This window comes from Melanotaenia boesemani, chromosome 3 (genome assembly GCF_017639745.1).
Source record: "Melanotaenia boesemani isolate fMelBoe1 chromosome 3, fMelBoe1.pri, whole genome shotgun sequence".
NCBI lineage: Eukaryota > Metazoa > Chordata > Actinopteri > Atheriniformes > Melanotaeniidae > Melanotaenia > Melanotaenia boesemani.
Window position 1 is genome coordinate 70,234 of NC_055684.1, and position 12,637 is coordinate 82,870.

Sequence of the window (12,637 nt, forward strand, 5' to 3'; positions counted from 1 at the left end):
TTTAACAGAATACATATTTATCGTCCTTTTACAGCTATTTAGCTTTTCCTTGTAGCATACTTAAAATATATTTATGAATGCACATTTTAATAATTAACCATATTTATTCCCACTGAGATTTTAATTACGATTGGTAGCACTGGGTTACACACCGGTCTGGGGACCATTTTGGTCTTACATTACTTTAAGAGCCACCCAACAGGATGACTCCTGAAGGCTCCCTTACTGATGACTGTCTCATGTTTTTGTATCTGGTAGGTACTGTCACACCCCATGTTTGTTTATTTATTTACTTATTTATTTATGTTCACTTATGTTTTATATATTTGTCTTATTTTATACGCGATAGCCCCTCATATGTCAAGGTCAATTTATGTCAACCTCTCCAATGTTAAAAGATGTTTAACAGAATGTTTTGTTACTCTGTCATGTAAAAAATGTTAATAAAAAAATAAAAAAATCAATAAATCTGTTTTCTAAGAGCTCAGAGGTCAGGTTTAACAAAGTGTTAAATGTAGCAACAGATAAAATTAAATTCAAGTAAATCAACTTGAAACTAAAACAATAATATAAGAAACAACAAACTTGCAGAGCATCAAGCAATAAATGAATGAAGTCGGAAAAGTGACAAAAATAACACTAAGGTAAAAAAAAACATGGTTTATTTAAAAAGATGAATAATTTGAAACGGTTTTGGTGATAAAGAATCATCTAGTAGCTGGTTAGATGAATCCGATCAAACAGGTGAACATGTCTCCCGTTCCCACTCTTTCCTATAATGGATGAAAGTGTGTATGTGTGTGTGAGCTGGTGGGCGGACGTCACCACAGCAGCTTGTTTCACATCTGTTCTGTGTGTTTGTGTCTACAGGTGAACTCTCTGCCAGTTCTCTGGCTCGTTGATGGGCAGCTAGTGGTCCCTCCTGGATACCTGTAAGTAAAAGACAAATCCTGATCAATGTTTAACATCAGCAGCTGAGCCTCTGTTTGTATGTCCACACTGTCTTCCTGCTGTTAAATGTGTGTGTCTGTCTCTGCAGGATGCCGGTGCACGACCCCCGCCACGCTGCAACCACCCAGAGCGCCTGCTGCTCACAGTAACTTTTCAGTGGATGCTTTCACTCCAGATCTTTTTTTCTCTCCTGATCTGTGCCAGTGGCCCAGGTTTCTGCTTTGTTGCCTCAATATTTGTGTCCCATGGAAAGTTAAGGTTCTTGAGATTGGAAGGATGTATACCGGGGCTATTCAATTCGGTCCTACGAGGGCTGCAATCCAGCAGGTTTTCCATAAATCCCTGTTTCAACACACCTGACTCAAATTAATTAGTCATTGTGCAGAACTTGGTTGGCTGTTAGATCCATTAATTTGATGCAGGTGTGTTGAAACAGGGATGTATGGAAAACCTGCTGGATTGCAGCCCTCGTAGGACCGAATTGAATAGCACTGATGTATACCATTCCAGGCTAAAATCATAACAACAGATTGATTTTATACGTTTATTTTTGACCAGTCACCAATGCAATTTATCTGTGAAGCCATGCTGTTCCCCAGTAGCAAATGATGCTGTAACAAAAGGGGTCCTGTTACATCAACAAGGGTCCAGTAAAAGTAGTCCAGTAAAATAGTTGGTCCACAAGTCTTTTATCCATAAAAACTCATTGTAAGCGAAACCTGAAGGATTTTAAGGTGTACTTTTTTCCTTACTGTGAGTCACAATGGAAACACGAGTTCTCCTCTGACTGGTTTTTATTCTGTTTTGTGGCTGCAGGAAGAGGAAGCGAGATGACCACAGCGCGCCGCCATACGTTAAGAAGCCACCCAACGCCTTCATGCTCTTTCTGAAGGAGCAGAGGGTGAGTGTGGTGGCTGAACTTGGCCACACCGGGAGCCAGTGAACACCATCTTGGGGGAGAGAGTAAGTAAACTTGATCTGCTAAGCATCCTGTGTTGATGCTGGTTTCGGATCTGAGAGGCTGACAGTATTTTGTGGTCTGTCCACAGTGGAAGTCCTTGTCCACCGAGCAGCAGGCAAAGTACTACCAGGAGGCCGACGCAGCCAGGCGCTGCCATGAGCAGCAGCACCCCCAGTGGTCCAGCAGGGACAACTACGTACGTACGCTGTGCTCAGACATGATCACCTCACTGCACTGATGCTGATGAAACGGTGACAGCAAAGAGTTTCTATCAGATGGTATCAGAGGAAAAATCAAATGTCTCTTTTTCACTTTTTAGGGCCAGAAGAGGAAGAGGAGGCGTCAGGGGAGCACAGCTCCCAGCAGCTCTGGAGGTAACACAAGACTTCACAACATGTGTCCCATAGGTCCAAAGGTCCCAGATTGTTAAAACGTTATTGTTGAACAACAGAGACACACGTTGAAGAAATCAGATGATTAAAACTTTAAGATGAAGATCACAGTCAGGGTTAGAATTAAAATCGTTCTTGAAGTTGTCTCAGAAGGCTGATGGTGTTTTTGTATTTGTGTTGCAGCTTCCTCTTCTCAGCCTGAGGGAGGGTCTGCAGCACCAGCCTCTGATGTCTGAGTGGATCCTGCTAGGTCCTCCACTACTTCACCACCCCGAGCCCAGACACAGTTCACCCATTCAGCATTATACTGATTTTTGGCCCTTAAATCCTTAAAGATAGCCAGTCAGTTAGTTCATCTGAATGGCAGGAACCTTGGAGTCATTCTTGACCAGGATTAGTTCTTCAGTTCTCACATCAAACACGTCTCTAGAGCAGCTATCTTTCATTTAGCATGCCATGCCATGCCATGCTATTTTTATTTATATAGCACTTTTAAAGAGTGCTACACAACAGGTAAAACACAGGACAGAAATAAAACACACTCTACAATTAAAAACTATATAAACACTAAAAACATAGAAGATACAAACAAACTGAACGGACGGTAAAAGTAACGTCAACCTCTCATTGAGTTAAAAGCCAAGGAATAAAAGTGTGATTTCAAACTAGATCTAAAAACATCAACTGAGGAAGCTCGTTCCAGAGCTTCGGGGCCACAACAGAAAACCTTCTCAGTTTCCAGCAACATCTGCTCAGCTGACTGCAGGGAACAAGGAAAGGTGTAGGTGCAGCAAGTTGGACAAAGATGAGGGCGCAAAACCATAAAAACACATAAAATTTCTTGACCTAGAATGGGTGGCAGGGCTTTTAGTTTTCATCCCGCTTTCTGTCTGTCTGGGGACAAAATGCTGACACACTTTCTGTTTTTAAGACAAAACTAAAAGTTGGCGTCCTTGATGAAGCTAATGTGTAATTTATTAATCTGATAATCAAATAATTTATCATAACATTTAAAGTTCACTGAAACTGTTTAATCATTGATGTTTCTTCTCTCTTGTGGGCAGATGAGTGGCCGTGGTCTTCCAGTGTGGTCCCAGAACGTAGACCAGAAGTTCTGGGACAAACAGACTGAAATCCTCCTCAGAGCCTCTTCATCCATTTTTTATTTCAATTTCATGATTAACTTTTGTATATAGTTCTGTTTATAGTTCCATGTAAATAGTTACATTTAAGGTTTAATGGTTGTTTTTCTCTTGTTTTTGTTGCTCTACAGTGCTGACCACCCAACTGTAGAACATCCACCTTACATCTCCACCTGCAGCCAATAACATCAGCTTGTGTTAACATCCACCTCAAGTCTCCACCTTCAGCCAACAACATCGGCTTGTTTTAACATCCACCTCAAGTCTCCACCTGCAGCCAACAACATCGGCTTGTGTTAACATCCACCTCATGTCTCCACCTACAGCCAACAATATCGGCTTGTGTTAACATCCACCTCAAGTCTCCACCTGCAGCCAACAACATCGGCTTGTGTTAACATCCACCTCAAATCTCCACCTGCAGCCAACAACATCGGCTTGTGTTAACATCCACCTCATGTCTCCACCTACAGCCAACAATATCGGCTTGTTTTAACATCCACCTCATGTCTCCACCTATAGCCAACATCATCGGCTTGTGTTAACATCCACCTCTGTCTCCACCTGCAGCCAATAACATCAGCTTTCTGTGTCCACCTGCAGCCAACAATATCGGCTTGTTTTAACATCCACCTGCAGCCAATAACATCAGCTTGCTGCCTCCACCTGCAGCCAACAACACCAGCTTACTGCCTCCACCTGCAGCATCCACATGCAGCCAACAACATCGGCTTCTGTCTTCACCTACAGAGAACAGCATCAGCTTTCTGCCTCCACCTGCAGACACTACCATCGGCTTGCTGCCTCCACCGGCAGACTCAACCATTGGCTTTCTTCCTCAACCTGCAGCCAACAATATCAGCTTGCTGTCTCCACCTACAGCCAACAACATCAGCTTTCTGCCTCCACCTGCAGCCAACAACAACGGCGTTCTTCCTCCACCTACACCCAAAAACATCGGCTTTCTGCCTCCACCTGCAGCCAACAACATTGGCTACCTACCTCCACCTGCAGCCAACAACATCGGCTTGCTGCCACCACCTGCACCCAAAAACATCGGCTTTCTGCCTCCACCTGCAGCCAACAATATCGGCTTTGAAGTAGGGTGAAGCAGGGTGAAGGAGGATAAAGTAGGTTCAAGTAGAGTGCAGCAGGAACAAGCAGGGTGAAGTAGGTTTAAGTAGGGTGAAGCAGGGTGAAGCAGGATAAGGCAGAGTGATGCAGGATGAAGTAGGGTGAAGCAGGGTGAAGCAAGTTCAAGTAAGGTGAAGCAGGGCCAAGCTGAGTAAAATTGGATGAAGCAGGTTTAGGTAGGGTGAAGCAGGTTCAAGTAGGGTGAAGCAGGGTGAAGCAGGGTGAAGCAGGACCAAGCAGAGTGAAATAGGATGAAGCAGGTTCAATTAGGGTGAAGCAGGGTGAAGGAGGATGAAATTGGTTAAAGTAGGGTGAAGCAGGTTCAAGCAGGTTCAAGTAAGGTGAAGCAGGGTGAAGGAAGATGAAATTGGTTATAGTAGGGTGAAGCAGGACCAAGCATGTTGAAACAGGATGAAGCAGGATGAAGCAGCATGAAGTAGGGTGAAGCAAGAAAAAGCAGGGTGAAGCAGGACCAAGCCGAGTGAAATAGCATGAAGAAGGTTTAAGTAGGGTGAAGCAGGTTCAAGTAGAGTGAAGCAGAGTGAAGTAGGACCAAGCAGAGTGAAATAGGATGAAGCAGGTTCAATTAGGGTGAAGCAGAGCGAAGGAGGATAAAGTAGGGTGAATTAGGATGAAGAAAGGTGAAGCAGGGTGAAGCAGGATAAAGTAGGTTCAAGTAGGGTGAAGCAGGACCAAGCTGAGTGAAATTGGATGAAGCAGGTTTAGGTAGGGTGAAGCAGGTTCAAGTAAGGTGAAGCAGAGTGAAGCAGGAACAAGCAGAGTGAAATAGGATGAAGCAGGTTCAATTAGGGTGAAGCAGGGTGAAGGAGGATAAAGTAGGGTGATGCAGGATGAAGTAAGGTGAAGCAGGGTGAAGCAGGATAAAGTAGGTTCAAGTAGGGTGCAGCAGGACCAAGCAGGGTGAAACAGGATGAAGCAGCATGAAGTAGGGTGAAGCAGGAAAAAGCAGGGTGAAGCAGGACCAAGCAGAGTGAAATAGGATGAAGCAGGTTCAATTAGGGTGAAGCATGGTGAAGGAGGATAAAGTAGGGTGATGCAGGATGAAGTAAGGTGAAGCAGGGTGAAGCTGGATAAAGTAGGTTCAAGTAGGGTGAAGCAGGACCAAGCCGAGTGAAATAGGATGAAGCAGGTTTAAGTAGGGTGAAGCAGGACCAAGCAGAGTGAAATAGGATGAAGCAGGTTCACCCTGCTTCACCTTACTTCATCCTGCATCACCCTACTTTATCCTCCTTCACCCTGCTTCACCCTAATTAAACCTGCTTCATCCTATTTCACTCTGCTTGGTCCTGCTTCACTCTGCTTTTTCCTGCTTCACCCTACTTCATGCTGCTTCAACCTCCTTCATCCTGTTTCACCCTAATTCACCCTACTTTATCCTCCTTCACCCTGCTTCACCCTAATTGAACCTGCTTCATCCTATTTCACTCTGCTTGGTCCTGCTTCACTCTGCTTCACCCTGCTTCACCCTACCTAAACCTGCTTCATCCAATTTCACTCAGCTTGGTCCTGCTTTACCCTGCTTCACCTTACTTGAACCTGCTTGAACCTGCTTCACCCTACTTCATCCTGCATCACTCTGCCTTATCCTGCTTCACCCTACTTGAACCTACTTCATCCTACCTCACCCTGCTTTATCCTGCTTCACCCTACTTGATCCTCCTTCTACCTACTTCATTCTGCTTCACCTTACTTCACCCTACTTCACCCTGCTCCATCCTGTTTCACCCTGCTTCACACTACCTCATCCTGTTTCACCCTACTTCATCCTGCATCACCCTGCCTTATCCTGCTTCACTCTGCTTCACCCTACTTGAACCTACTTCATACTGCTTCACCCTGCCTTATCCTGCTTCACCAAGCATCACACTACCTAAAACCTGCTTCACCCTGCCTGATCCTGCTTCTCTCTGCTTCACCCTACTTGGTCCCCCTTCATGCTGCTTCACCCTACTTCATCCTGCTTCACCCTGCCTTATCCTACTTCACCCTGCTTCATACTACTTGGTCCTTCTTCACCCTGCCTTATCCTGCTTCACCCTACTTCATCCTGCTTCACCCTGCTTGTTCCTGCTTCACCCTGCTTTATCCTGCTTCACCCTACTTCATCCTGCTTCAACCTGCTTCACCCTACTTGAACCTTCTTCTTCCTATATTCACTCGGCATGGTCCTGCTTCACCCTATTTGAACCCGCTTCACCCTGCTTCACCCTACTTCTTCCTGCTTCACCTTGCTTCACCTTACTTCATCCTGCTTCACCCTGCCTTATCCTGCTTCACTCTGCTTCACCCTACTTAGTCATGCTTCATCCTGCTTTTTCCTGCTTCACACTACCTGAACCTGCATCAACCTACTTCACCCTTCTTGTTCCTGCTTCACCCTACTTCACCCTGCTTGATCCTGCTTCACCCTGCTTCACCCTACTTCATCCTGCTTCACCCTGCCTTATCCTACTTCACCCTGCTTCATACTACTTGGTCCTTCTTCACCCTGCCTTATCCTGCTTCACCCTACTTCATCCTGCTTCACCCTGCTTGTTCCTGCTTCACCCTGCTTTATCCTGCTTCACCCTACTTCATCCTGCTTCAACCTGCTTCACCCTACTTGAACCTTCTTCTTCCTATATTCACTCGGCATGGTCCTGCTTCACCCTATTTGAACCCGCTTCACCCTGCTTCACCCTACTTCTTCCTGCTTCACCTTGCTTCACCTTACTTCATCCTGCTTCACCCTGCCTTATCCTGCTTCACTCTGCTTCACCCTACTTAGTCATGCTTCATCCTGCTTTTTCCTGCTTCACACTACCTGAACCTGCATCAACCTACTTCACCCTTCTTGTTCCTGCTTCACCCTACTTCACCCTGCTTGATCCTGCTTCACCCTGCTTCACCCTACTTCATCCTGCATCACCCTGCCTTATCATGCTTCACTCTGCTTCACCCTACTTCATCCTGCTTCAGCCTGCCTTACCCTGATTCAACCTGCTCAAAAGGAGAGAAATCAGTTTAAAGAAAAAGTCCAATTTAAACAGGAACATGTCACTTACCATGAAGCTTTGATCAGCACCTCCCTCATCAACTAGAAGACAGACAAGGATTTTTGGTGGAGACAGAAAGCCCATGTTATTGGCTGCAGGTGGAGACAGAAAGCTGATGTTGTTGGCTGCAGGTGAAGACAGTAAGGCGATGTTATTGGCTGCAGGTGGAGGCAGAAAGCCGTTGTTGTCGGCTGTTGGTGGAGGCAGCAAGCCGATGTTGTTGGCTGCAGGTGGAGGTAGGTAGCCGATGTTGTTGGCTGCAGGTGGAGGCAGAAAGCCGATGTTTTTGGGTGCAGGTGGTGGCAGCAAGCCGATGTTGTTGGCTGCAGGTGGAGGCAGAAAGCCGATGTTTTTGGGTGTAGGTGGAGGAAGAACGCCGTTGTTGTTGGCTGCAGGTGGAGGCAGAAAGCTGATGTTGTTGGCTGCAGGTGGAGACAGAGGTGGATGTTAACACAAGCCGATGATGTTGGCTGTAGATGGAGACATGAGGTGGATGTTAACACAAGCCGATGTTGTTGGCTGCAGGTTGATACATGAGGTGGATGTTAACACAAGCCGATGTTGTTGGCTGCAGGTGGAGACATGAGGTGGATGTTAACACAAGCCGATGTTGTTGGCTGAAGGTGGAGACTTGAGGTGGATGTTAACACAAGCTGATGTTATTGGCTGCAGGTGGAGACATGAGGTGGATGTTAACACAAGCCGATGTTGTTGGCTGAAGGTGGAGACTTGAGGTGGATGTTAACACAAGCCGATGTTGTTGGCTGTAGATGGAGACTTGAGGTGGATGTTAAAACAAGCCGATGTTGTTGGCTGTAGATGGAGACTTGAGGTGGATGTTAACACAAGCCGATGTTGTTGGCTGCAGGTGGAGACTTGAGGTGGATGTTAAAACAAGCCGATGTTGTTGGCTGTAGATGGAGACTTGAGGTGGATGTTAACACAAGCTGATGTTATTGGCTGCAGGTGGAGATGTAAGGTGGATGTTCTACAGTTGGATGGTCAGCACTGTAGAGCAACAAAAACAAGAGAAAAACAAACATTAAACCTTAAATGTAACTATTTACATGGAACTATAAACAGAACTATATACAAAAGTTAATCATGAAATTGAAATAAAAAATGGATGAAGAGGCTCTGAGGAGGATTTCAGTCTGTTTGTCCCAGAACTTCTGGTCTACGTTCTGGGACCACACTGGAAGACCACGGCCACTCATCTGCCCACAAGAGAGAAGAAACATCAATGATTAAACAGTTTCAGTGAATTTTAAATGTTATGATAAATTATTTGATTATCAGGTTAATAAATTACACATTAGCTTCATCAAGGACGCCAACTTTTAGTTTTGTCTTAAAAACAGAAAGTGTGTCAGCATTTTGTCCCCAGACAGACAGAAAGCGGGATGAAAACTAAAAGCCCTGCCACCCATTCTAGGTCAAGAAATTTTATGTGTTTTTATGGTTTTGCGCCCTCATCTTTGTCCAACTTGCTGCACCTACACCTTTCCTTGTTCCCTGCAGTCAGCTGAGCAGATGTTGCTGGAAACTGAGAAGGTTTTCTGTTGTGGCCCCGAAGCTCTGGAACGAGCTTCCTCAGTTGATGTTTTTAGATCTAGTTTGAAATCACACTTTTATTTCTTGGCTTTTAACTCAATGAGAGGTTGACGTTACTTTTACCGTCCGTTCAGTTTGTTTGTATCTTCTATGTTTTTAGTGTTTATATAGTTTTTAATTGTAGAGTGTGTTTTATTTCTGTCCTGTGTTTTACCTGTTGTGTAGCACTCTTTAAAAGTGCTACATAAATAAAAATAGCATGGCATGGCATGGCATGCTAAATGAAAGATAGCTGCTCTAGAGACGTGTTTGATGTGAGAACTAAAGAACTAATCCTGGTCAAGAATGACTCCAAGGTTCCTGCCATTCAGAGGAACTAACTGACTGGCTATCTTTAAGGATTTAAGGGCCAAAAATCAGTATAATGCTGAATGGGTGGACTCTGTCTGGGCTCGGGGTGGTGAAGTAGTGGAGGACCTAGCAGGATCCACTCAGACATCAGAGGCTGGTGCTGCAGACCCTCCCTCAGGCTGAGAAGAGGAAGCTGCAACACAAATACAAAAACACCATCAGCCTTCTGAGACAACTTCAAGAACGATTTTAATTCTAACCCTGACTGTGATCTTCATCTTAAAGTTTTAATCATCTGATTTCTTCGACGTGTGTCTCCGTTGTTCAACAATAACGTTTTAACAATCTGGGACCTTTGGACCTATGGGACACATGCTATGAAGTCTTGTGTTACCTCCAGAGCTGCTGGGAGCTGTGCTCCCCTGACGCCTCCTCTTCCTCTTCTGGCCCTAAAAAGTGAAAAAGAGACATTTGATTTTTCCTCTGATACCATCTGATAGAAACTCTTTGCTGTCACCGTTTCATCAGCATCAGTGCAGTGAGGTGATCATGTCTGAGCACAGCGTACGTACGTAGTTGTCCCTGCTGGACCACTGGGGGTGCTGCTGCTCATGGCGGCGCCTGACTGCGTCTGCCTCCTGGTAGTACTTTGCCTGCTGCTCGGTGGACAAGGACTTCCACTGTGGACAGACCACAAAATACTGTCAGCCTCTCAGATCCATCAACACAGGATGCTTAGCAGATCAAGTTTACTTACTCTCTCCCCCAAGATGGTGTTCACTGGCTCCCGGTGTGGCCAAGTTCAGCCACCACACTCACCCTCTGCTCCTTCAGAAAGAGCATGAAGGCGTTGGGTGGCTTCTTAACGTATGGCGGCGCGCTGTGGTCATCTCGCTTCCTCTTCCTGCAGCCACAAAACAGAATAAAAACCAGTCAGAGGAGAACTCGTGTTTCCATTGTGACTCACAGTAAGGAAAAAAGTACACCTTAAAATCCTTCAGGTTTCGCTTACAATGAGTTTTTATGGATAAAAGACTTGTGGACCAACTATTTTACTGGACTACTTTTACTGGACCCTTGTTGATGTAACAGGACCCCTTTTGTTACAGCATCATTTGCTACTGGGGAACAGCATGGCTTCACAGATAAATTGCATTGGTGACTGGTCAAAAATAAACGTATAAAATCAATCTGTTGTTATGATTTTAGCCTGGAATGGTATACATCAGTGCTATTCAATTCGGTCCTACGAGGGCTGCAATCCAGCAGGTTTTCCATACATCCCTGTTTCAACACACCTGCATCAAATTAATGGATCTAACAGCCAACCAAGTTCTGCACAATGACTAATTAATTTGAGTCAGGTGTGTTGAAACAGGGATTTATGGAAAACCTGCTGGATTGCAGCCCTCGTAGGACCGAATTGAATAGCCCCGGTATACATCCTTCCAATCTCAAGAACCTTAACTTTCCATGGGACACAAATATTGAGGCAACAAAGCAGAAACCTGGGCCACTGGCACAGATCAGGAGAGAAAAAAAGAAGATCTGGAGTGAAAGCATCCACTGAAAAGTTACTGTGAGCAGCAGGCGCTCTGGGTGGTTGCAGCGTGGCGGGGGTCGTGCACCGGCATCCTGCAGAGACAGACACACACATTTAACAGCAGGAAGACAGTGTGGACATACAAACAGAGGCTCAGCTGCTGATGTTAAACATTGATCAGGATTTGTCTTTTACTTACAGGTATCCAGGAGGGACCACTAGCTGCCCATCAACGAGCCAGAGAACTGGCAGAGAGTTCACCTGTAGACACAAACACACAGAACAGATGTGAAACAAGCTGCTGTGGTGACGTCCGCCCACCAGCTCACACACACATACACACTTTCATCCATTATAGGAAAGAGTGGGAACGGGAGACATGTTCACCTGTTTGATCGGATTCATCTAACCAGCTACTAGATGATTCTTTATCACCAAAACCGTTTCAAATTATTCATCTTTTTAAATAAACCATGTTTTTTTTTACCTTAGTGTTATTTTTGTCACTTTTCCGACTTCATTCATTTATTGCTTGATGCTCTGCAAGTTTGTTGTTTCTTATATTATTGTTTTAGTTTCAAGTTGATTTACTTGAATTTAATTTTATCTGTTGCTACATTTAACACTTTGTTAAACCTGACCTCTGAGCTCTTAGAAAACAGATTTATTGATTTTTTTTCATTATTATTAACATTTTTTACATGACAGAGTAACAAAACATTCTGTTAAACGTCTTTTAACATTGGAGAGGTTGACATAAATTGACCTTGACATATGAGGGGCTATCGCGTATAAAATAAGACAAATATATAAAAACATAAGTGAACATAAATAAATAAGTAAATAAATAAACAAATCTACCAGATACAAAAACATGAGACAGTCATCAGTAAGGGAGCCTTCAGGAGTCATCTTTTTGGGTGGCTCTTATAGTAATGTAAGACCAAAATGGTCCCCAGACCGGTGCAATAGTGTTGTCCCTGTCATATGAGGCCATTTTAACCATCAGGTTGACCCATTCCTTAACTTGTGGGGTTTTTGGGGTTTTCCAGTGCTTAAGGATAACCCTGGCTGCTACAGAGATCCCAATTATAATAACGGAAAACTTCCCTTTTGATATATGAGACATCCGTCCTCTATCACCAAGCAAACAGAGTCTTGGACAGAGTGGCACTGTTTCACCCAACCAATCACTCAGGATTCGTACAATAATCAACCACAGGGGTCTTATAAATGGACATTCCCACAGACAATGTATCAGTGTACCTGCATCCTTTTGACATTTCCAGCACATAAAGTCACTTTTAAGACCCATTCTATTCAGTCTCACTGGTGTCCAGTAATATCTCTGCATAATTTTGTACTGTGTAAATTTACCTTTACATTCCCTTATGTATTTTCCAGTCTGTGAAACAATTTTCATCCATTCCTCATCACCGAACACGCACCCAATGTCCTTTTCCCACAAAACCTTTAAATTTTTAGAGTCACTGCTGATGGCGTAGCTGATTGTTCTGTAAAAAGTGGAAGCGCGATGATGATGAGGTGGCCTT

At 44.5% G+C, this 12,637-nt stretch overlaps 4 long non-coding RNA genes across 4 annotated transcripts; 2 read left to right on the forward strand and 2 right to left on the reverse strand.

The window, feature by feature from the left end:
* Positions 1-838: 838 nt before the first annotated feature.
* LOC121637234 lies at positions 839-1,806 on the forward strand. Its single transcript, XR_006009815.1, has 3 exons — positions 839-932; positions 1,040-1,096; positions 1,768-1,806. It is a non-coding gene; the product is annotated as an uncharacterized LOC121637234 (long non-coding RNA).
* Positions 1,807-2,028: 222 nt separating this feature from the next.
* Positions 2,029-2,524, forward strand: LOC121637233. Its single transcript, XR_006009814.1, has 3 exons — positions 2,029-2,108; positions 2,232-2,286; positions 2,488-2,524. It is a non-coding gene; the product is annotated as an uncharacterized LOC121637233 (long non-coding RNA).
* A 7,173-nt stretch (positions 2,525-9,697) lies between these two features.
* Positions 9,698-10,203, reverse strand: LOC121637278. Its single transcript, XR_006009823.1, has 3 exons — positions 10,114-10,203; positions 9,936-9,990; positions 9,698-9,734 (listed from the first exon to the last, which is right to left on the reverse strand). It is a non-coding gene; the product is annotated as an uncharacterized LOC121637278 (long non-coding RNA).
* A 203-nt stretch (positions 10,204-10,406) lies between these two features.
* Positions 10,407-11,377, reverse strand: LOC121637279. Its single transcript, XR_006009824.1, has 3 exons — positions 11,284-11,377; positions 11,120-11,176; positions 10,407-10,445 (listed from the first exon to the last, which is right to left on the reverse strand). It is a non-coding gene; the product is annotated as an uncharacterized LOC121637279 (long non-coding RNA).
* Between the last annotated feature and the right edge of the window lie 1,260 nt (positions 11,378-12,637).